At 46.1% G+C, this 23,299-nt stretch overlaps 1 pseudogene; it reads left to right on the top strand.

The window, feature by feature from the left end:
• Positions 1-23,299, top strand: part of LOC134911121 (cytochrome P450 2C15-like) — a 132,933-nt pseudogene that overhangs the window by 88,831 nt on the left and 20,803 nt on the right.

Raw genomic sequence — 23,299 nt, 5'->3', positions numbered from 1 at the left:
TGCGCGAGAAACGTACTCTCAATCGAGTATTGGCTTTGAGATGTCCCGATGGTTCCACAACGTGTGACCCTAAAGTGATGGCTTCCCTCTTCCAGGACTATTTTGCTTCCCTCTATAACATTCCCGCTGAGGCCCCTACCGATCCACACCATATATCAACTATTCAACAATATCTTACCTCTTGTCACTTACCGCAACTAGCTACAGCGGACCTTAAGATACTCAACGCTCCCATTACTCAGGAGGAAATCCTTATTACAATTGGGCAGCTTCGCCGCTCGTCCACACCAGGTCCTGATGGATATACGGCCATATATTATAAACATTTTTCCCAAGCCATCCTTCCTACGTTACATTCATAATTCAACTCACTAATGGAGGGGAGTTCGCTCGATGCAGCTACCACCAGAGCCAATATTATCGTTATTGCCAAGCCTGATCAAGATCCTATGGAAATGAAAAACTATAGGCCTATTTCATTATTGAACACAGATTTAAAGCTATTCGCTAAAATTTTGGCAAATCGATTCGCCCCCCCATCTTCCCACACTGATCCACCCAGACCAAGTAGGCTTTATCCCCAATCATCAGGCTGCTGATAATACTCGGCGCATTATAGATCTCATTCACCTCTCACATTGGGATTCCACCCCAACTTTGGTGGTGGCTCTCGATGCGGAGAAGGCCTTTGATAGGGTAGCCTGGCCCTTTATACAGCAAGCCCTACAGGCTGTAGGAATTCGAGGTCCATTTCATAATGCTATCACCTCGCTCTATGTTAACCCAACTGCGTCTATCCTAGTTAATGGTCTCTCCTCCCCACCACTCACTATTAGAAATGGCACCCGACAGGGATGCCCACTCTCCCCCCTACTTTTTGCCCTAGTAATGGAGCCGCTTGCGGCAAAGATCCGACTGAACTCCAATATCTCAGGTGTTTTAGTGGACAACCATCAATATAAAATCTCCCTATATGCAGACGATGTCATTTTGACTCTGACTGACCCGCATAAATCTCTACAACACCTTTTTGAAGAGATCCATACATATAGCGCCATTTCAAACTATAAACTCAATGCCGACAAAACAGAGGTGCTAGACCTACATATCGCTCCACAGGATCTCAGGCTTCTACGCTCCTCCTATTCCTTTAAATGGCAAAATGCCAAACTTAAATATCTAGGCATTTACCTAACCAAATCTTATTCATCGTTATATGCTGCTAATTTCTCACGGCTGATTTCCTCACTTAAAGCTGATCTCACCACATGGAATAAATTATTTATCTCCTGGTTTGGTCGCATCGCGGCAGTCAAGATGAACCTACTACCAAGGATATTGTATCTATGGCAAACCCTACCTATTCACATCCCAGTTAAAATATTGAAAAATCTACAACGAGATATATCTAGCTTTATCTGGGCTGGGAAAAAATCTAGAGTTAAAATGCGGCTGCTCCAGCAACACCGCTCGGAGGGCGGTCTAGGAGTACCAGATCTCATTCGATACTACCGAGCCACACATCTGGCTTCATGTGTTCTCTGGCACTCACCTCCGGCACAGAGAACGTTGACTTTTCTTGAGGCGCATTCCCTCCATATATTTTCACCCTCAACCCTATTATGGTGCCCTTCTCGCTCCCGACCCACATCTAACCTTCTCTTGCCGACAGTGCGCTTTTCCTTGTCAATATGGGATTTTTGTACACGCTTTTATCAACTCCGCTCTCACAACCCTTACCTAACTCCTCTATGGAATAATGCACAATTCCCGCCAGGCAATAACCACACTACATTTCATCATAGGACCGCGCATAATATTCTCTTCCTACAGGACGTAGCTCCTCTTTCCTCATTTCCATCCTTTGCAAATCTACAATCCCGCTACTCGCTTCCTCATTCGGTATTTTATCCATTTTTACAAATCAGACACTTCTACGGAACACTCCCTGAACCCACCCACCCTATTATAGCTACTCCTCTGGAGATCTGGTGTTGCGGTTCTCGTTCAACGAAGGGACTCCTGTCGCGCATTTACCGGGTGTTACTGACACACAATGTCCCCCCAAGGAGAGTCACGAACTGGCTTGGGAAAGAGATGTGGGAGAGATCTTAACTGTGGAGGAATGGGAGGATATTAGACAGGAAATTACCAAAAGTTCTATCTCAGTCCGTATAGCTGAAAATTCATATAAATTGTATTACCGCTGGTACCTAGTTTCTACTAGACTACACTCTATTTTTCCCACGAGCTCGGATGAGTGCTGGAGACTATGTGGATCTAGGGGGACCCTGTTGCATGTTTGGTGGTCTTGTCCAGTGATCCGCCAATATTGGAGACAAATTCATAAATTGGTTTTAGAAGTTACGCACTTAACCATCCCTGCCTCGCCCCTCTACTCGCTACTTTCTCGTCCCATCCCTGATACCTCACGCTACCAACGAGCCTTAATTAAACATATCTTGAATACAGCTAAATGTCAAATAGCGTCTAATTGGAAATCTGTGACACCTCCCACTTTGACTGCTACTATTAATGCAATTTGGTTCACATACAGTGGCGGATCTTGCCACGGGCAAGCAGGACTTTTGCCCGGGGCGCCGCCTTCCGGAGGGCGCTGGCGCCATCCGGAGGGCGCCGCACCGTGGCAAGATCCGCCACTGCTGCCCACTGTGTCCCCGTCGCCTCTGCTGCCCGCCGCCGTCCCCGTCTCCATTCCCGTCCCCTTGCGCCTCCTGAGGGGAACTAGACGCTATGCGTCTAGTTTCCCTTCTGGAGAGTAACTTTGCTGAGCGGTGCGCGATGACGTCATCGCGCACCGCACAGCAAAGGTCCTCTCTACGAAGGGAACTAGACGCATAGTGACTAATACTTATGGTATGATTCTGAAGATCTAATATTTAAACTAGACTATACTCACACCATAAAATTAGTGCTAAGTATGGCTCAGACTGGCCGACCTCTCCCTTTTCTTTTTCCCTCCCACGGTTATCTATAATCCCCTTCTTTTACTGTATTTTATTCCCTACTCTGTAACCTATTCTTTATGTACCCTGATTTTCTTGTTCCCCCCTTTCTACTATAATGGATAGTTGTAACAATCTAGGCAATCTATCCGCGTGGAGGCGAATATGATAGCTAATAATTAATACACCTCTTGAGTGCCCCCTCCACCTGACTATAAAGCCTCATGATTAATGTATTTGCCTTCTTCTGTTTACAACAATGTATCTATTTGTTTATATGCTTATATAATCAATGAAACGTTATTTAAAAAAAAAAAGTAGATACAACCAAAGCTGAACGTGTAAACAATCCTCCAAATGCGTCATGTGACGGACTAGCATGCCGACACAAAAGATGTTTAAAAAAACATTGGGCATATCACTTATATACTCTTAACAGTATATTGTACCTCTAGTAACCTTGTGGTTCCCATCATAGGATACAATGTAGTGTTTCTCACCATTGAAGTCTGTAGAGCAGAGCCACTACATAGGCTTCAGTGGGGGAAGTGGTGATTGATAGCATGATGTTTCTATGGTAGCAGCCACTGATTTGTTACCGGATCTCCAAGTGACCGCTTTTATGTGGAGGATGGCATTTCCAGGAGGAATCCACTTCAACCAAGGCCTTGGGTCCCTGGAGCGGTAGGACCCTTTTATTAGGAGGTCATCACTTCCACAGGAAACCTCAGCCTGCGCTCACTAGTTAGGTGGGGTAATGATTCGGCCATGGGACCTCATCAAGTGTGTCCTCTGGCTGTGGCTTTACCTCACTAATAGTGGAGCCCAGTGCTGGTCCTAAAAATATAGGTGACCCTTACATCTTTTCTCCCCATATTTTTAGAACCTGGACCAGTCCCTGAGCCCAGTGCTGGTTCTTAAAATACATGGGAAGCCTACACATTTCCCCTGTAGTTTTTGAATCTGCACCAGGGCTGGTCATGCTTTTGGGGGGGGACCCCACATAATTTTAAACTGTATCTCAACCTTACCAGACAGGAGCATGAACAGATCTTGCTGATCTGTGCATTCTCCTGTCAAACTCACCTATCTGAACCTGGTTTGTTTTTTAGATGAGTTTTGGTAAGGCTTTGGGTGCCTTACTGTATCCGGACTCTGGGTCGACAGTGTCTAGGTCGACGTATATTAGGTGGACACCTATTGTTCGACAGTGAGTAGGCCGACACAGCCTTTAGGTTGACATGGAAAAAGGTCGACATGAGTTTTGAACTTTTTTTAAGTTTTTTGAACTTTTTTATACTTTACGATCCACATAGACTACAATTGGGAATGGTCCCTTGGCGAGCCATACGACAGGTTCTCGGTCATTTTACGAAGAAAATGACACAAAAAACCCATAAACTCATGTCGACCTTGTTCATGTCAATCTAATGTCCGTGCCTAGACACTGTCGACCCTGAGTCCCAGATCCGCCTATAACATTGCCTGAGTTGTATGTTTTTGAATTGATTTGAAAGAAAACTATTTTATACAGTTTATTTGTAGTGGAACAAAGACAACTTAAACAAACCTAAAATACAGATAGAAAAATTAAAATCTGTAATGTATCTTGTAGAGCTGAGCGGATTCGGCTCTCTGAGAACCAAACCGTACCGAACTTTACGCTCTGAACCCGGTTCCGAGTCAGGCTCAGGTTTACCTGCCTGACTCAGAAACCCGAATGAGGCAAAACATCATCATCCTGCTGTTGGATTCTCATGGGATTTGGATTCCATATAAGGAGCCGTGCGTTGCGGCCATTTTCACTCCAGTCTCGGAGAATGTAGTGAGAGGATGTGTCCTCAGTGTCTGTGTGGGGGTGGAAAAGTGGGGTGGCGAGTCTTGTGCTGTGTTGTGCTGCTCAGTCCAGTCCAGTGTAGTCAGTGTATTGTGCTGCATCAGTCCAGCCAGTCACAGTGTTGGTGTCCTCTGCTGCTATATGTCCCCAGTGCTACTGGCTGCATTTTTGCTGTGTTGTCTTGCATCAGACCAGGGGTAGTGTCTTGTGCAGCATCAGTCCAGTGACCAGTCACAGTGGTGGTGTCCTCTGCTGCCATATATCCAGTGAAACAGCTGTATCATTCCCGTGATACTGGCATATAATTCCCGTGATAATGGCGTATAATTCCTGTTATATTGCCGTATATTTCCGGTGACATTGCAGTATAATTCTTGGAATACTGGTGTATAATTCCTGTGACATTGTTATGCACACCAGTGCCTGCAGGAATGTACTGGTGTCAGAACTGTTATGCACTCCAGTGGCTGCAGGAATGTACTGGTGTTTGAACTGTTATGCACACCAGTGCCTGCACGAATGTACTGGTGTCTGAACGGATAGGTATGCAATACAAATGAACTCACAGACAGACTGGGGAATATGACATTACGTACACAGAAGGTGATAGGGTAACAAAATACACACAAAGTGAACAGAGAAGCCCAGAGGCTAAGGAACTGGGTGTCTCCCTAGTATTAGTAATGCTCAGATGGGAAAAGCAAGATGTTGTGTTTTAATACGTAGAGAACCCGAAATGATGTTGCTAAGGGCAACAGCAAAACCCTAAAGGGTTACGAACGGGTGTGGCAGTAAACTTCTTGGTCAGAGATGGAATGATAGACACAAGGAGAGTCTCCACAATCCTAATTCTCACTTGCAGTGCACAGGTTCAGCTTACTGCCACTAAACTGACACCTGACACCTTGCACAGTGAGACAGGATTTAGGCAGGCAAGTCTTAGAATACAGCCGCAAACTTGCTAAGTTCACAGAGTAGTGAAAGAACCCCAGCAAGCTAAACGACTGACTCCAGTCTTACTGCTAGGTCTGGATTGGCAGAGTGTAGTACCAAATCCCCAGGCCTATTTGCAGTAAGCAACAACAAATACAAAGCTACACAGTACTGGCTAACTTTCAGGAACTGACTAACCAACAAAGATTCAGCAGCATCTGCTTAAACTGAGAAGAGGCCTTATAAAGCAGGTGCTGTCCACGCCCCACTCAGACCTCACAGACTGTGAGCACAAAAACCAGCACCGGATCCCCTGTCGTGCACAGAGCCTGTAATCACTGCACAGCAAAAGACCCGAACCGGAGTATCAGCTGCGCTCAGGTTTCTCCGCTAGCACTTGTCTCCCGGTTGCCATGACGACGTGGCAGCACAGGGCAGGAGACCCTAACAGTACCCCCCCTCTGACGAGGGGTCAAAGAACCCCTACCACCGGGTTTATCGGGGAACTGCGAGAAGAAAGAGCGTATCAGTCTGGGGGCATGAAGATCACAACTGCGTACCCACGACCGCTCCTCCGGGCCATACCCCTTCCAGTGCACCAAAAATGACAGCCGACCCCGAACCATCTTGGAGTCAAGAATCCTTTCAACAACAAACTCCCTCTGGCCACGTATCAGAAGAGGGGAAGGTCTTCCACTGGAAGAAGGATTACTAATCGCCCGTTTTAAAAGGGAACAATGAAATGTTATATTGATACCCAAAGAACGGGGCAGATCTAACTGAAATGCCACCTGGTGATCTTATAAGGGCCGATGAACCGGGGGCCTAACTTATGAGATGGCTGTCTCAACTTCAAATTCTTGGTAGACAACCAGATGAAGTCTCCTAATTTGAAGCTGCATGGTCTTTTCCACTTATCAAAAACCCTTTTGGTCACTAATGACACAGACACAAGGGCTTTCTTCACTTTCCGCCAAATACCTCTAAGGACCGAAACCACAGAGGAACCACCAGGCGTGGAGTCCAGGGGGTCAAAAGAATTGGCCTTAGGATGATGCCCATACACACAAAGGAAGAAAGAGATCGCTGTAGCAGAGTGAGCCGCGTTGTTATAGGCAAACTCCGCCATAGACAGATGAGCAACCCAGTCAGTCTGACACTTGGAGACATAACACCTGAGGAACTGCTCCAAGGACTGGTTCACCCTTTCAGTCTGCCCATTAGACTGCGGATGGTAGCCTGACGACAAGCTGACAGAAATCTGGAGATCGGAACAAAATGCCCTCCAGAATTTGGCCACAAACTGGGATCCGCGGTCAGAGACCACATCAAGTGGCAACCCATGGAGACGCACAACATGCAGCATAAATAATTCAGACAGGCGTCTGGCCGATGGCAGCCCAACCAGTGGAACGAAGTGCACCATCTTCGAAAACCTGTCAACGACAACCCAGATGGCTGTCATTCCCGAGGATTTGGGCAAGTCCACCACAAAATCCATTGAAATGTGGGTCCATGGCTTAGATGGGATAGATAGTGGATGTAATGGGCCAACAGGAACCCCTCTAGGAGTCTTATTTCGGGCACAGATGTCACATGCCCGAACCCACTGATCCACATCCTTAGCCACCGAGGGCCACCACACCACCCTAGGTAGCAACTCCCGAGTTCTGGCAATACCCGGGTGACCTGCAGACTTCTTGGCATGGAATTCCAGGAACACTCGCTGTCTTAACCTAGGAGGCACAAACAAAAGACCTACCGGAAGGTCTGGAGGAGCCTGCTCCTGTGCTCTAAGGACTAATGACAAGAGGTCCTGGGTAATGCCCACTTTAATACATGATGGGGACACAATGGGCAATGGCTCCTCGGTGGTCTCCTGGATTGGAGCAAAACTCCGCGAGAGCGCATCAGCTTTGATGTTTTTTGACCCAGGGCGATATGTTATCAAAAAATTAAAGCGAGCAAAAAACAAAGCCCATCGTGCCTGCCTGGCATTGAGACGCTTCGCTGACTCTAAATATGCCAAATTCTTATGGTCAGTGAGAATTGAGATCACAAACTTAGCCCCCTCAAGCCAGTGTCTCCACTCCTCGAGTGCATCCTTAATAGCCAACAATTCCCGGTTACCCACGTCATAATTCATCTCGGCAGGCGAAAATTTACGGGAATAGTAAGCACAGGGATGAAGGCGATTATCAGACACTCCCATCTGAGAAAGCACTGCCCCAATACCCATCTCAGAGGCATCAACCTCCACCACAAAAGGACGCTCTGGATCTGGGTGTCGCAGCACCTTGGCCGATACAAATGCCCTTTTGAGACGGGCAAAAGCCGCTTTAGCCTCACAAGACCAGTGAGCAACATCCACCCCTTTCTTAGTGAGTGCCACCAAGGGCGCCACTATAGACAAAAATCCAGCGATAAATCATCTATAAAAATTTGCAACGCCCAGGAAACGCTGAAGCACCTTTAAACTAGTGGGCTGCACCCAATCCAGGACTGCCTGTACCTTGGAACCCTCCATTTGGAAACCTTCTGGGGAGATAATATATCCTAGAAATGCGATTTGCTGAACTTCAAATTCGCACTTCTCCAGCTTCGCCCCAAGCCGGTGGTCTCTGAGTTTCTGGAGGACTAAGCGTACATGCTTCCGATGTTCCTCCAGGGAATGGGAGAAGATTAGGATGTCATCTAAGTATACAACTAAGAATCTATCCAAATATTCCCTGAGCACATCATTCATGAAATCCTGGAAGACTGCCGGGGCATTACAGAGCCCAAAAGGCATCACCAAATATTCATAATGCCCTGAGTGGGTATTAAAGGCAGTCTTCCATTCATCCCCCTCTCTTATTCGGATTAGATTGTACGCACCGCGTAGGTCAATCTTAGAAAAAATGGTGGCAGTACAAAGCTGGTCAAGCAAGACCGAAATGAGAGGCAGTGGGTATGAGTTTTTAATCGTGATACGGTTCAATTCCCTGAAGTCGATGCAGGGTCGCAACGAACCGTCCTTTTTACCCACGAAGAAGAACCCCGACCCAACTGGAGACTGTGAAGGTCTGATAAATCCCTTAGCCAAGTTCTCCTGAATGTACTCTGCCATAGCCTGAGTCTCAGGACGTGACAGGGAGTACAACCTGATCTTTGGAAGCTTAGCATTTGGCAACAAATCAATGGCACAGTCATAGGGGCTATGGGGAGGTAGTACCTCTGCAACTTTTTTGGAGAACACGTCCGCAAAATCTGCATAACACCCTGGCAATCCTGGCAAACTTAGCTGCGAGAGCCTGACTGGAAGGCTCAAGCAACTCCTGAAACAATCAGTACCCCAACTAAGAATCTCCCCAGAGACCCAGTCAAATTGAGGATTGTGGGCCCTTAACCAGGGTAACCCCAACACCAATGGGGCAAAAGTACAGACAGTCACATAAAAGGACAATTTTTCAGAGTGTGTGGCTCCAATAAACAAAGAAATCTGGCTAGTGCAAGAGGTAATTTTACCTTGGGATAATGGTTCCCCGTTTAACCCACAAATCTCAATTTCCGATGCCAAGGGTACTAAGGGAACAGAGTGTTTCAGGGTGAATTGGCGGTCCATAAAATCCCCGTCGGCCCCACTGTCCACAAAGGCCTCAGTCTTGACAGTTTGACCGAGGATCTTCAAGGTCACCGGAATGATAAAAGTCTTCTTGGGAAATTCTGACTTCTGGCCTGACAGGATATTTCCCATCACCCTCAGGCCCTGAAGTTTTCCGGCTTTTCTGGGCATGATACTACCACATGACCTTTATTCCCACAGTACAAACACAACCCCTGCTGTCTCCTCCGCGTCTTCTCACGCGAGGAGAGGCGGGTAGCCCCAATCTGCATAGGCTCCTCGGAAAATTCCTCAGAGTCTGAGGTTCCCTTGGGAAAGAAGGAAACCTCAGTCTCCCTTTCAAGCCTACGCTCTCTCAGCCGTCTATCCACCCGGATGGATAACTGCATGAGCTGATCCAAGCTATCAGGCAAGGGATATTGTACCAGTTGGTCCTTTATCTGGTTAGAAAGACCTCTTCGGTACTAGTGTCTCAGGGCTGGGTCATTCCACTGGGTATCATGGGCCAACCTCCGAAACTCCGTACAGTAAACCTCAACTGGCCTTCGCCCTTGCTTAAGGATCGAAATCTGAGCCTCGGCTGAGGCCGTCTTGTTAGGGTCATCATACAACATGCCCAGTGCCGTAAAAAAAGCATCAACACTTTTAAGCGACGGACAGTCAGGCTGCAACCCATATGCCCAGACCTGTGGGTCTCCTTGTAGCAAGGATATCAATATGCCCACCCGCTGAATCTCCGACCCAGAAGACTGAGGCCTAAGCCGAAAGTATAGCTTGCAGCTCTCCTTGAAACAAAAGAACTGCGAACGATCTCCAGAAAAACGATCCGGGAGATTTACTTTCGGCTCCTTAACCCCTGAAGGTGCTGCTGCTGCGGGAGCTCCGCCAGCGGCCTGGGAGGTGTGCATTTTAATGGACAAATCATTAAATTGTCGAATCAGGACCCGCACCTGATCGACCACCTGTTGCAACGTATTTTGAGGGGTATGCTACAAATTCCCACAAAATTTCAACAGGAGTATTAGGCTGCTGAATATGTTATGCACACCAGTGCCTGCAGGAATGTACTGGTGTCAGAACTGTTATGCACTCCAGTGCCTGCAGGAATGTACTGATGTTTGAACTGTTATGCACACCAGTACCTGCACGAATGTACTGGTGTCTGAACGGATAGGTATGCAAAACAAATGAACTCACAGACAGACTGGGGAATATGACATTACGTACACAGAAGGTGATAGGGTAACAAAATACACACAAAGTGAACAGAGAAGCCCAGAGGCTAAGGAACTGGGTGTCTCCCTAGTATTAGTAATGCTCAGATGGGAAAAGCAAGTTGTGTTTTAATACGTAGAGAACCCGAAATGCTGTCGCTAAGGGCAACAGCAAAACCCTAAAGGGTTACCAACGGGTGTGGCAGTAAACTCCTTGGTCAGAGATGGAATGATAGACACAAAGAGAGTCTCCACAATCCTAATTCTCACTTGCAGTGCACAGGTTCAGCTTACTGCCACTAAACTGACACATGACACCTTGCACAGTGAGACAGGATTTAGGCAGGCAAGTCTTAGAATACAGCCGCAAACTTGCTAAGTTCACAGAGTAGTAAAAGAACCCCAGCAAGCTAAACGACTGACTCCAGTCTTACTGCTAGGTCTGGATTGGCAGTGTAGTACCAAATCCCCAGGCCTATTTGCAGTAAGCAACAACAAATACAAAGCTACACAGTACTGGCTAACTTTCAGGAACTGACTAACCAACAAAGATTCAGCAGCATCTGCTTAACCTGAGAAGAGGCCTTATAAAGCAGGTGCTGTCCATGCCCCACTCAGACCTCCCAGACTGTGAGCACAAAAACCAGCACCGGATCCCCTGCCGTGCACAGAGCCTGTAACCACTGCACAGCAAAAGACCCGAATCGGAGTATCAGCTGCGCTCAGGTTACTCCGCTAGCTCTTGTCTCCCGGTTGCCATGACGACATGGCAGCACAGGGCAGGAGACCCTAACAGACATTGCCGTATAATTCTAGGTATACTGGCGTATAATTCCTATGATGTTGCCGTATAATTCCCGTGATATTGCCGTATAATTCTCGGAATACTGTCATATAATTCCTGTGACATTGCCATATAATTCTCGGTATACTGGCGTTTAATTCCTATGATATTGGCGCATAATTCCTGTGATATTGCCATATAATTCTCGGAATACTCGTGTATAATTCCTGGGATACTGCCATATACTTCCCGTGATACTGGCGTATAATTCCTGTGATACTGGCATATAATTCCTGTGATATTGTCGTATAATTCTCTGAATACTGGCGTATAATTCCTGTGACATTGCCATATAATTCTCGGTATACTGGAGTAAAATTCCTATGATATTGCCATAAAATTCCTGTGATATTGCCACATAATTCTCGGAATATGTGCGTATAATTCCTGTGATACTGCCATATAATTCCAGTGAGGGTTCACTATAATATGCCGGCGGTCGGGCTCCCGGCGATGGGAGCCCGACCGCCGGCTTACCGACAGTGTGGCGAGTGCGGGTATGGTGCTATGGGCACGGTGGCGCGCTACGCGCACCACGCTATTTTATTCTCCCTCCAAGTGGGGCCTTGAAACCCAACGAGGGAGAACAAGTGTCGGTATGCAAGCTTTAGGGATACTGTGCACCGGGATCCCGTCAGTCGGCATACTGAAGACCACCATCCAGTGATACTGGCGTATAATTCCTGTGATACTGGTGTATAACTTCTGTGACATTGCTGTATAATTCTCTGAATACTGCCATATAATTCCTATGATATTGCTGTTCTCGGAATATTGGTGTATAATTCCTGTGATACTGCCATATAATTCCCGTGATACTGGCGTATAACTCCTGTGATATTGTTGTATAATTCCTGTGATATTGCCGTATAATTCTCGGAATTCTGGTGTATAATTCCTGTGTCATTGCCGTATAATTTTCGGAATACTGTCGTATAATTCCTGTGACATTGCCGTATAATTCTCGGAATACTGGCGTATAAATCCTATGATATTGCTGTATAATTCCTGTGATATTGACGTATATTTCTTGGAATACTGTCATATAATTCCTGTGATACTGCCATATAATTCTCGTGATACTGGCGTATAATTCCAGTTTTCCTGCTGTATAATTCCATATAAATCCATATAATTCCGTATAATTCCAGTCCAGTGGTGCTGCCATATAAATTCTGTGGTGCTGTCCTGTGCTGTATATTATTTACTCCAAATAAAGGGGTTATTAATATTTAATCAAAATCATTTTTACAGGGTTTGCCCTGTGAGGTACGCTCTCTTGTGCCGCATATTGTGTTATATAACTCCAGAAAAATAATGGAGAACAAACATTTGGAGGAGTTAATAGGGAAAGATCAAGAACCACTTCCTGCTAGTGCTGAAGGTGCTGCCACTAGCCATGACATAGACGATGAAATGCCATCGTCGTCTGCCAAGGCCAATGCCCATTCTGATAGTAGAGGGCATGTAAAATGCAAAAAGCCAAAGTTCAGTAAAAAGACCCAAAAAAATAAATTGAAATGGTCTGAGGAGAAACGTAAACTTACCAATATGACATTTACAACACGGAGGGCCAAGGAACGGCTGAGGCCCTGGCCTATGTACATGACTAGTGGTTCAGTTTCACATGACGATGGAAGCCTTCATCCTCCCGCTAGAAAAATTAAAAGAGTTAAGCTGGAAAGAGCACAGAAAAGAACTGTGCATTCTGAGACGGTATCATAAATCCCCAAGGAGAGTCCAAGTGTGTCGGCATTTGCTATGCCTGACCTTCCCAACACTGGACGGGAAGAGGTGGCTCCTTCCACCATTTGCACGCCCCCTGCAAGTGCTGAAAGGAACACCCACAGTCCACTTCCTGAAATTGAAATTGAAGATGTCACTGTTGAAGTATACCAGGATGAGGATATGGGTGTTGCTGGCACTGAGGAGGAATTTGATGATGAGGATTCTGATGGTGATGTGGTTTGTGTAAGTCAGGCACCGGGGGAGACACCTGTTGTCCGTTGGATGAAGAAGCCCATTGTGATGCCTAGGCAAACTACCAAAAAAGCCACCTCTTCGGTGTGGAATTATTTCTCCACAAATCCGGACAACAGGTGTCAAGCCGTCTGTTGCCTCTGTCAATCTGTAATAAGTAGGGGTAAGGATGTTAACAACCTAGGAACATCCTCCCTTATACGTCACCTGCTGTGCATTCATCATAAGTCAGTATCAAGCTGTGAAACTTTGGGTAAGAGTGTAAGCAGTCCACTGACACCTAAATCCCTTCTTTCTCTTGTACCCAAGCTCCTGCAAGCCACACCACCAACTCCCTCAACGTCAACTTCCTCCTCAGTCAGGATCATCCGTAGTACTGCAGGCCATGTCACTGTCAAGACTGAGGAGACCTCTCCTAACCAGGATTCCTAAGGAGGATCCTTATGTGGTACGCCTGCTGTTGCTGCCGCTGCTGTTGTTGCTGCTGGGAGTCGATTGTCATCCCAGAGGGGAAGTCAGAAGACCACTTCCAGTAAGCAATTGACTGTCCAACAGTCCTTTGTGAGAAGGATGAAATATGACAGCAGTCATCCTTTTGCAAAGCGGATAACTGAGGCCTTGACACTTATGTTGGTGTTAGACGTGCGTCCGGTATCCACCATTAGTTCAGTGGGACTTAGAGAAATAATGTAGATTGTGTGTCCCCGGTATCAATCCCATCAAGGTTCCACTTCTCTAGGCAAGCGATACCGAAAATGTACAAAGACGTCAGAAAAAGAGTCACCAGTGTCCTACAATCGGCGGTTGTATCCAGTGCCTACTTAACCACGGACATGTGGACAAGTGAAACAGGGCAGACTAAGGACTATATGATTGTAACAGCCTCCCGCAGCAGCAACAGCAGCAGCAACAGTAGCAGCATCTCACAAATGCCAACTCGTTCCTAGGCAGGCTACGCTATGTATCACAGCTTTCCATAAGAGGCACACACCTGACAACCTCTTACGGAAACTGAGGGACATCATCGCAGAATGGCTTACCCAAATTGGACTCTCCTGGTGATTTGTGATATCGGACAATGCCACAATATTGTGCGTTAATTACATCTGGGAAAATTCCAGCACGTCCCATGTTTTACACATACAATTAAGTTGGTTGTGCAGAATTTTTTACAAAATGACAAAAGCGTACAGGAGATGTTGTCGGTGGCCTGAAAAATTGTGGGCCACTTTCGACAATCTGCCACCGTGCGCCGAAGACTGTAGCGGCAGCAAACATTCCTGAACCTGCCCTGCCATCAACTGAAGCAAGAGGTGGTAACGAGGTGGAATTCAACACTCTATATGCTTCAGAGGATGGAGGAGCAGCAAAAGGCCATTCAAGCCTATACATCCTCCTATGATATAGGCAAAGGAGGGGGAATGTATCTGACTCAAGCTCAGTGGAGAATGATTTCTGTCTTGTGCAAGGTTCTCCAACCCTTCAAACTTGCCACACGTGAAGTCAGTTCAGACACTGCCAGCTTGAGTCAGGTCATTCCCCTCATCGGGCTTTTGCAGAAGCAGCTGGATAAATTGAAGGCTAAGATGTAGCAATTCCGCAAAGTAAGTGGTGTCAAGATCCGGGTATCTGGATGCCATTATTTACCTTTCAGGTGTCTCCTGAGGCTGGCTTAGCGTCCTAGGCCCGCTTCTCAGCTGTGTTGCTAGTATTCATATGTCATGTCTCATCTCTGCTGGTCCGTGAATAATGTCCTTCCAGTGCCCGGGCGACTGGCATGGCGTCACCTGCCCAGCGGGGCCTCGGGCATCGTCTTTGTATTCTCAATGCATTACAGCTTATGTGGCACTCCTCATCTATTACGGCCGCCATTACAGAAGAATCTCCATGTGGTGTTACAAACAAGGTTTCCCTCCACTGGCCGGTATGGGCGCAGCCATCTTAGTTCTAGTCACATGATCCTTAACTCCAATCCATAGCTCCGCTGAAGTCTGCCTAATTGCTTATCCAATCCCTGCATATCTAAGGGTATAAAGGGATTGAGCCTGAACCAGGAAATCGTCAGTGCTTTGGTTGTCAAACCTTGTTTCCAGTTTCTCTCTCCTGTGGTTGTTTTCATTCCAGGTTTCCAGCTCCTGTTTCCAGATTCCACTAAGAGACCCGAACCAGTCTACCACCTTGCGGTGCAGCCTGACTCTACAGTCTTCTGTGTTTGCTCCAGCTTCCAGCTACAGTCTCATCTGCTTCCAGTAGTGATCAGCTTTCTTAAAGAGTTAGTGCTTCTCCAGCGTTTACTTGCATACCATCGGTTACCTGCATACCATCGGTAACCGCAAACCCTCAGTACCCGCAAACCATTGGTTTCTATATATTCGCTCCCTAGCTACTGTCAAAGTCGAAAAATATCATGCTACACGTTGCCATATATTCACCCCATGCGCTTGCCCGCTGCACGTGCACATTCTCTCCCGTGCGTACGCATACTCGCAGTTGCGTGACGGCGCCTCCACGGCCGTGCGCTCTGGCGCGTGGTATGTGCATTTACGGTAGAGTTTGTGTGCGTCTGGCGGGCGACTCAATCGTTACATAGTAAATCCAAATAGTATGTTTTATAGGTAATGTTCCCCTTAATAATAACTGTAAGTTTGTTTAATGTAACTGGTCCCTGGACAGAGGAATTCCTCTTTGCATGATACGAAGGGTCAGACAGGGTCTGAGCGGTGGTGTTTGGTACCTAACTAAAGAACATTTTATTAGGAACAATCCGGTGCTGGTTAGGTAAAGATTAATCGCTCCTGCGTATAGTTATGTCTATTAGTAGTTTCTGGACATTCACTATATTTGCGGTTCATTATCCATGAGGCGGGAATCCTGAGATTCCCTCCCACCTGAGCAGTTCGATATAGTCACAGCCCACCTGTTTAAACTAACCTATGACCTTTTGTTATAATGCGGGGAGACATTCCTGTGTCCAATGAACAATGAGATTATAGGTCCCTTTGTAGTATACTGTATGCAATGTATATAAGAACAGCCAGCCAGGACCAGCTCAGTCTACTCTCCACAATGGTTTTCATCATTGACTTACTAGGAACTGGTGACCAGGACTGCGCAGCGAATCATTCCCCAGTGTGTAAGTTCTCTCTGTGACAACCTTATTCTCTGACTGTATTTTGCCACGTTCTCTCTTTCTCTCATTGTATGTTATTGTATGCGATTGTGCCGCTATTGTATATTTATGTGTAGTTATATTGTTTAGATATTGATGTTAGCCTGTAGTGTATAAGATGTTAACTGTAGTTTCCCTTTTACATAACTAAATCTCGTTAGTAAAGGTTTTGGAACCTTAGCCAGGTATTGTGTGTTTATTACATTGCTGAGGGTATTCGGAGCGTCTCAATCGCTCAAGCAGCTTTTATATTAACAAGGTTAAGAAGCGTTATATCAGTACAGTATTTCAGTAGCAAGGTTTACGGTATAAGCTTAATCTTTCAGTGTGTTGCATACAAAGTTTACTGACTGTCATCCCATTAGCGTATGCGCCGCTTGTGTTCCACTCGTGGGCACAGCGTCTGCTACGCTAGTAGCGTAGCATTACGGAAGTCGGCCGCCTATAGCGGGCTCGATTCCAAATGTAAGCCACGAGCGAACGCGCCGCTCATGCGTCTCGACCACGGCTAAGCGTCTGCTACGCTAAGTGCGTACCCTTATGGTACCTCATACGTCAATTGCGTACTGAGTCTCTTACCCTCATGTTGTGAATGTTATAAGATAAATAATCAGCTTTATCCCTTCATTCTACTATCTGGCTGGTTCCATCCAGCATCTACTCCATGTTTTAACACCTGGCTGGTTCCATCCAGCGTTCTCAACAGCTACCTCAACTACAGTGCTACCGGCTTCCAGTGACACATCTGCTGGTGTGTTCCTTGGCTATACCTTATACTACGGATGGGTCTGGTAAGGACATTCCATCTCTGGTACATTAAGAACTGTAACTACTGCTACCAGTACCCTGTGGCTGTTGCCAACCCATAGTTTTCCAGGAACTGTTTTTTATCAAATCTGCTGTATATCTTCGTTGACTTATTACTGCTGTGATTACATGGAGTTTTTGTTAATAAACATTTATTGACTTTTAATCCTGGTTGTCATGGTCACGCCTTCGGGCAACCTTTCTACATCCTACTCATATGTCCAGGGGTCTGATAAAACCTCAGAAGTTTAGCTTCACCTCAGCCCCTACAACTGAGGCTTCCTCCTGTCAGCTCAGGCCCTCAGTTGTGTCAGTAAGCACTGACCAGATGAATCCAGCCAGAGACCAGGATCAAGCGGCCAAGCCAATGCAAGAACTGGCAGCCAGACTCGAACATCAGGAGGCTGCACAAGGCCACATCATCTGCTGTCTCCATGATCTTTCTACTCGGCTGGATGGGATCCAAATGACCCTCCGTGGTTCAGGGGCGTCCGGTGCGTCCACCACAGTGACACCAGTTGTAGCCCCACCCACCTTACCCATTTCTGCTCCACGTCTTCATCTTCCAACGCCAGCAAAATTTGATGGATCTCCAAGATCTTGCAGGGGATTTCTCAACCAATGTGAAATTCATTTTGAGCTACAACCTGGCAGTTTCCCTAGTGATCGTACTAAAATTGCTTACATTATTTCCCTCCTCAGTGGCTTAGCCCTTGATTGGGCATCACCTTTATCGGAGAAATCCGACACCCTGTTGTCCTCATATACTGACTTTATAATGACATTCAGGCGCATCTTCGACGAGCCAGGCCGTGTAACTTCAGCTTCCTCTGAGATTCTTTGTTTACGCCAAGGAACGCGTACTGTGGGACAGTACCTAATACAATTCAAGATCCTGGCATCTAAACTGGCATGGAACGACGAAGCCCTGTATGCTGCATTCTGTCATGGCTTATCTAAACGCAAGAAACAGGATGGGGATTAACCCCTGGTGCCCCCCAGCACACCAAACTATATGGGTAACATAACTTGAAAACCTACATATAATAGAAATCCAGAGGTCTTCGTTACATATATCTGCAGAAATATGGCAAAGCCACCAGGCCTCGACAAGGCTCCTCTGATGCTGGTGGTCCTAAACCTAATACTATATCTGGGCCTGGGGTGCAGAACCCCACAAACCGGCCACCCCAGGGCAGCACACACGTGAGAAGGTAAAGTGTTAGTATGTGTTAATTAAAGGGAACGCAAAATCTGTATACAAAAAGTGATACACTAGTGACAGTGTAATTAAAAGACCTAAAGGATTAATAACAGTGTTAAGGGGGGTGCTAAATAAATATTATAGTGTGCTACCCCACAGCAGCCCAGCCACTCCAATCAGGGGGAGCTGCACCCCAGACCTATCTCCAGTACTAATAATAATAATAATAATAATGATAATAATAGCCCTTCTGGGTCATACTAAATATAGTGCCACATGATAATGGCACCTAACAGATATACCCAAATTGAGAGCTAACTTACCTGGAGCCACCCCTGGGATCTCCATATGGCAATGTAGGAACCAGCATGCCCTCCAAACACTGGTCCCATCTATGCCTCTCATACTAGCAAAACAGAATGCAAGTTGCTCATATCAATTTGACAATATACTTCAGGTGCTTGAAAGGGAGGGGTAATTCTAAGCAAGAAACAGGATGGGGATTAACCCCTGGTGTCCCCCAGCACACCAAACTATATGGGTAACATGACTTGAAAACCTACATATAATAGAAATCCAGAGGTCTTCGTTACATATATCTGCAGAAATATGGCAAAGCCACCAGGCCTCGACAAGGCTCCTCTGATGCTGGTGGTCCTAAACCTAATACTATATCTGGGCCTGGGGTGCAGAACCCCACAAACCGGCACAGGCAAGCCACCCCAGGGCAGCACACATGTGAGAAGGTAAAGTGTTAGTATGTGTTAATTAAAGGGAACGCAAAATCTGTATACAAAAAGTGATACACAAGTGACGGTGTAATTAAAAGACCTAAAGGATTAATAACAGTGTTAAGGGGGGTGCTAAATAAATATTATAGTGTGCTACCCCACAGCATCCCAGCCACTCCAATCAGGGGGAGCTGCACCCCAGACCCAGTACCCTGTGGCCGTTGCCAACCCATAGTTTTCCAGGAACTGTTTTTATCAAATCTGCTGTATATCTTCGTTCACTAATTACTGCTGTGATTACATGGAGTTTTTGTTAATAAACATTTATTGACTTTTAATCCTGGTTGTCATGGTCACGCCTTCGGGCAACCTTTCTACATCCTACTCATATGTCCAGGGGTCTGATAAAACCTCCGAAGTTTAGATTCACTTCAGCCCCTACAACTGAGGCTTCCTCCTGTCAGCTCAGGCCCTCAGTTGTGACATGTGGGACTTGTGGATAGAGCCCTTCATTCGCTTTGCCAGGATTCAAGGGTGGTCAATCTGTTAAAATCAGAGCACTACTTTTTGGCCAGCATGCTCGATCCTAGGTTTAAAGCCTACGTTGTATCTTTCTTTCCAGCAGACACAAGTGTGCAGAGGTGCAAAGACCTGCTGGTGAGTAAATTGTCAACTCAAGCGGAACGTGCCCCGTCAACAGCTCCTCCTTCAATTTCTCCCACCACTGGGGCTGCAAGGAAAATAATAAGATTTCCTAGCCCACCCGCTGGCGGGGTTGCAGGGCAGTCAGGAGCGAAAGCTGACATCTGGTCCGGACGGAAGGACCTGCCAACGATTAATGGCATGTCTACTGTCACTGCATATGATTATGTCACCATTGAAAGAATGGTGGCGGATTATATTAGTGACAGCATCCAAGTAGGCATGTCAGACAGTCTGTATGTTTACTGGCAGGAAAAAGAGGCAATTTGGATGCCCTCGCACAAACTGGCTTTATTTTACCTAAGTTGCCTAATTTACCTAAGTTACCTAAGTTATTTTACCTCCAGTGTGTACTCTGAAAGAGTGTTTAGTGCAGCTGGTAACCTTGTCAGTGATCGGCTTAGGAGGTTACTTCCACAAAATGTGGAGAAGATGATGTTCATCAAAATTAATTATAAATTCCTCCGGGAAGACATTTACCAGCAATTTCCTCCAGAAAGTACACAGGGACCTGATATGGTGGATTCCAGTGGGGACAAATTAATACCCTGTGAGGAGGGGGATGTACACAGTGAAAGGGGCGAGGAATCGGAGGATGATGATGAGGTCGACATCTTGCCTCTGTAGAGCCAGTTTGTGCAAGGAGAGATTGATTGCTTCTTTTTTTGTGGGGCCCAAACAAACCAGTTATTTCAGCCACAGTCGTGTGTCAGACCCTGTCACTGGCATAGCTCCCATCTTTGAGGAGTGGCGATGCTCTACCTTTTCCACGTCTGAAAGGGGTGGAGTCTCAGGAAAAAATGGGGGTGGAGCCCCACTGAAACCCTTGATCGCGTCACTGGGTGTGGGCCCAGCACTCTGAGATGCTGGGCTGCCCCCAGAATCCCCACTGCATATATTCAACTCTCCTGCTGCTTTGCAATGTAGCGCAGCATTGTGTGCGCTCCCCCCAAACTCCCCTCACCACCCCAGAACACCGCCGGCTGCATGTGGGACAGTCCCAGGAAAACAGTTGGGAGGTATGCACTGGTGATATTTTTTGTGGCATACTGCTTGTTTTGTAAATGCTCTAGATCAGGGGTGTCAAACACAAGGCCCGCGGGCCAAATCCGGCCCGCCAGACCTCGTCTGATGGCCCGCGGTGCCGCCGCCAGCCTTGCAGCCTCCCCTTTTTTTTTTTCAATGAATTTACTCCGTGCCTGCCTTCATTTTAGAAATGGCTCAAGTTAAAAAAAAAAAAAAAATTTACTTACCTTCCGGGACCTGGCCCGACTTCTTCCTGCCCCGCACTGCTCCCTGGGTGTCGGACGTGACGTCATCACGTGACGTCCGCCCGACATCTCCAGGGATCAGAGGAGCGCGCGGACGCCGCGGAGAGGAGCAAGAAGAAAGAAGTAAAAGAAAGAAAGAAGTAAAAGGTAAGTAAAGTAAATGGAGGGGGCAGATGGCTGGGCACTATAAAAGGGGGCAGATGGCTGGGCACTATAAAAGGGGGCAGATGGCTGGGCACTATAAAAGGGGGCACATGGCTGGGCACTATAAAAGGGGGCACATGGCTGGGCACTTTAAAAGGGGGCACATGGCTGGGCACTATAAAAGGGGGCACATGGCTGGGCACTTTAAAAGGGGGCACATGGCTGGGCACTATAAAAGGGGGCACATGGCTGGGCACTTTAAAAGGGGGCAGATGGCTGGGCACATATAAGGCAGGTGGAGCGGTAAATTTTGGATATACTGACCACTTCCATGTCACTTTACAGTGGTATAGGGACCATAAACTACAATCAAATACCCCAAAAATGTCCAAGAAAAGAAAAGTTGATGCAGAGGGAAGGCAATTTCAGGAGAGATGGGAAAGTGAATACATGTTTGTGATTAATGGAGACAAGAGTAATAATTGAATGCAGTGACATTAATTTATGATAATAAAGAGTGGACACATAGACCTACAGATACAACCGGCCCTTTGATGGGGACCAAACTGCTGATGCGGCCCCCGATGAATTTGAGTTTGACACCCCTGCTCTAGATTTTTTATTTTATATAAACAGTATTTTTATTTAAAAAAAAAGAAAAGAAATGCTTCTTGCACCGCTACGTTTCTGTATATAAACAGTATATAAATACATATCTTCTTTCTCTTTAAGATGTACAACGTTCCCCTCTGTGATGAGCTGGTTTCCTGGAGTTCAGACAAGAGCAGTTAAAATTATGAATGAGTTTCACACCTTTATTAAAGAGACTTTCACCGCCCAGAAGAAAGAATTGGATGTTAATGACCCAGAGGAATCTTATCGATACATTCCTGGTGAAACAACAGGAGGTAATGCAGCACTTACAGGTTCTTGTATGATGCATTTGTTTTAAATAAGCCTCACATTATGGACTACTTTCTACTGTGTAATAAAGGTGGAATGAAGGGACACGAATATCAACGCATTATAGAAACATAGAATGTGACGGCAGATAAGAACCACTTGGCCCATCTAGTCTGCCACTTTTTTACCATATTTTTACCTCAAACCTTATTTAATCCATATTTCTTAAGGATATCCTTATGTCTATGCCATTATTTTTTTTAATTGCTCTACTGTCTAAGCCTCTACCACCTCTGATGGGAGGCTATTCCACTTGTCCACTACCCTTTCTGTGAAGTAACTTTTCCTCAAAATTCCCCTGAAGCTACCTCCCGCAAGTCTCATTGCATGTCTTCGTGTCCTATTGCTTCTCTTCATTTGGAGAATGTTTCCCTCCTGGACTTTGTTAAAACCCTTGATATATTTGAAAGTTTCTATTATGCCTCCCCCTTTCCCTTCTCTGCTCCAAACTATAGATTTTGAGATGTTTTAGTCTTTCTGGGTATGCTCTGTGATGTAGGACATGCACCATTTTAGTTGCCCGTCTGTGTACAGTCTCTAATGTATTAATATCCTTCTGAAGATATGGCCTAGAGAACTAAGCACAGTTTTCTAGATGAGGCCGTACCAATGACCTATACAGTGGCATTATTACTTATTTCTGCTGCTGATTACTCTCCCAATGCAGCCAAGCATCTGACTAGCCTACCTCATTGCTTTGTTACATTGCTTACATACCTTTAAGTCACATGAAATAGTGACTCCTAGATACTTTTCTACCTCAGTAGTTTCCAGTATAGTGCCATTAATACTATATTTATCCTTTGGATTTTTGAGTCCCAAGTGCATGATTTTTTTTTACATTAAACTGTAATTGCCACAGTCTTGACCATTCCACTAGTCTACATCAATCATTTGTTTTACCCAACCTGGTGTGTCTACCCTGTGGCA

This window comes from Pseudophryne corroboree, chromosome 4 (genome assembly GCF_028390025.1).
Source record: "Pseudophryne corroboree isolate aPseCor3 chromosome 4, aPseCor3.hap2, whole genome shotgun sequence".
NCBI lineage: Eukaryota > Metazoa > Chordata > Amphibia > Anura > Myobatrachidae > Pseudophryne > Pseudophryne corroboree.
The sequence above is the reverse complement of the archived record's forward strand: the minus strand, read 5'-3'. Positions and strand labels throughout refer to the sequence as shown.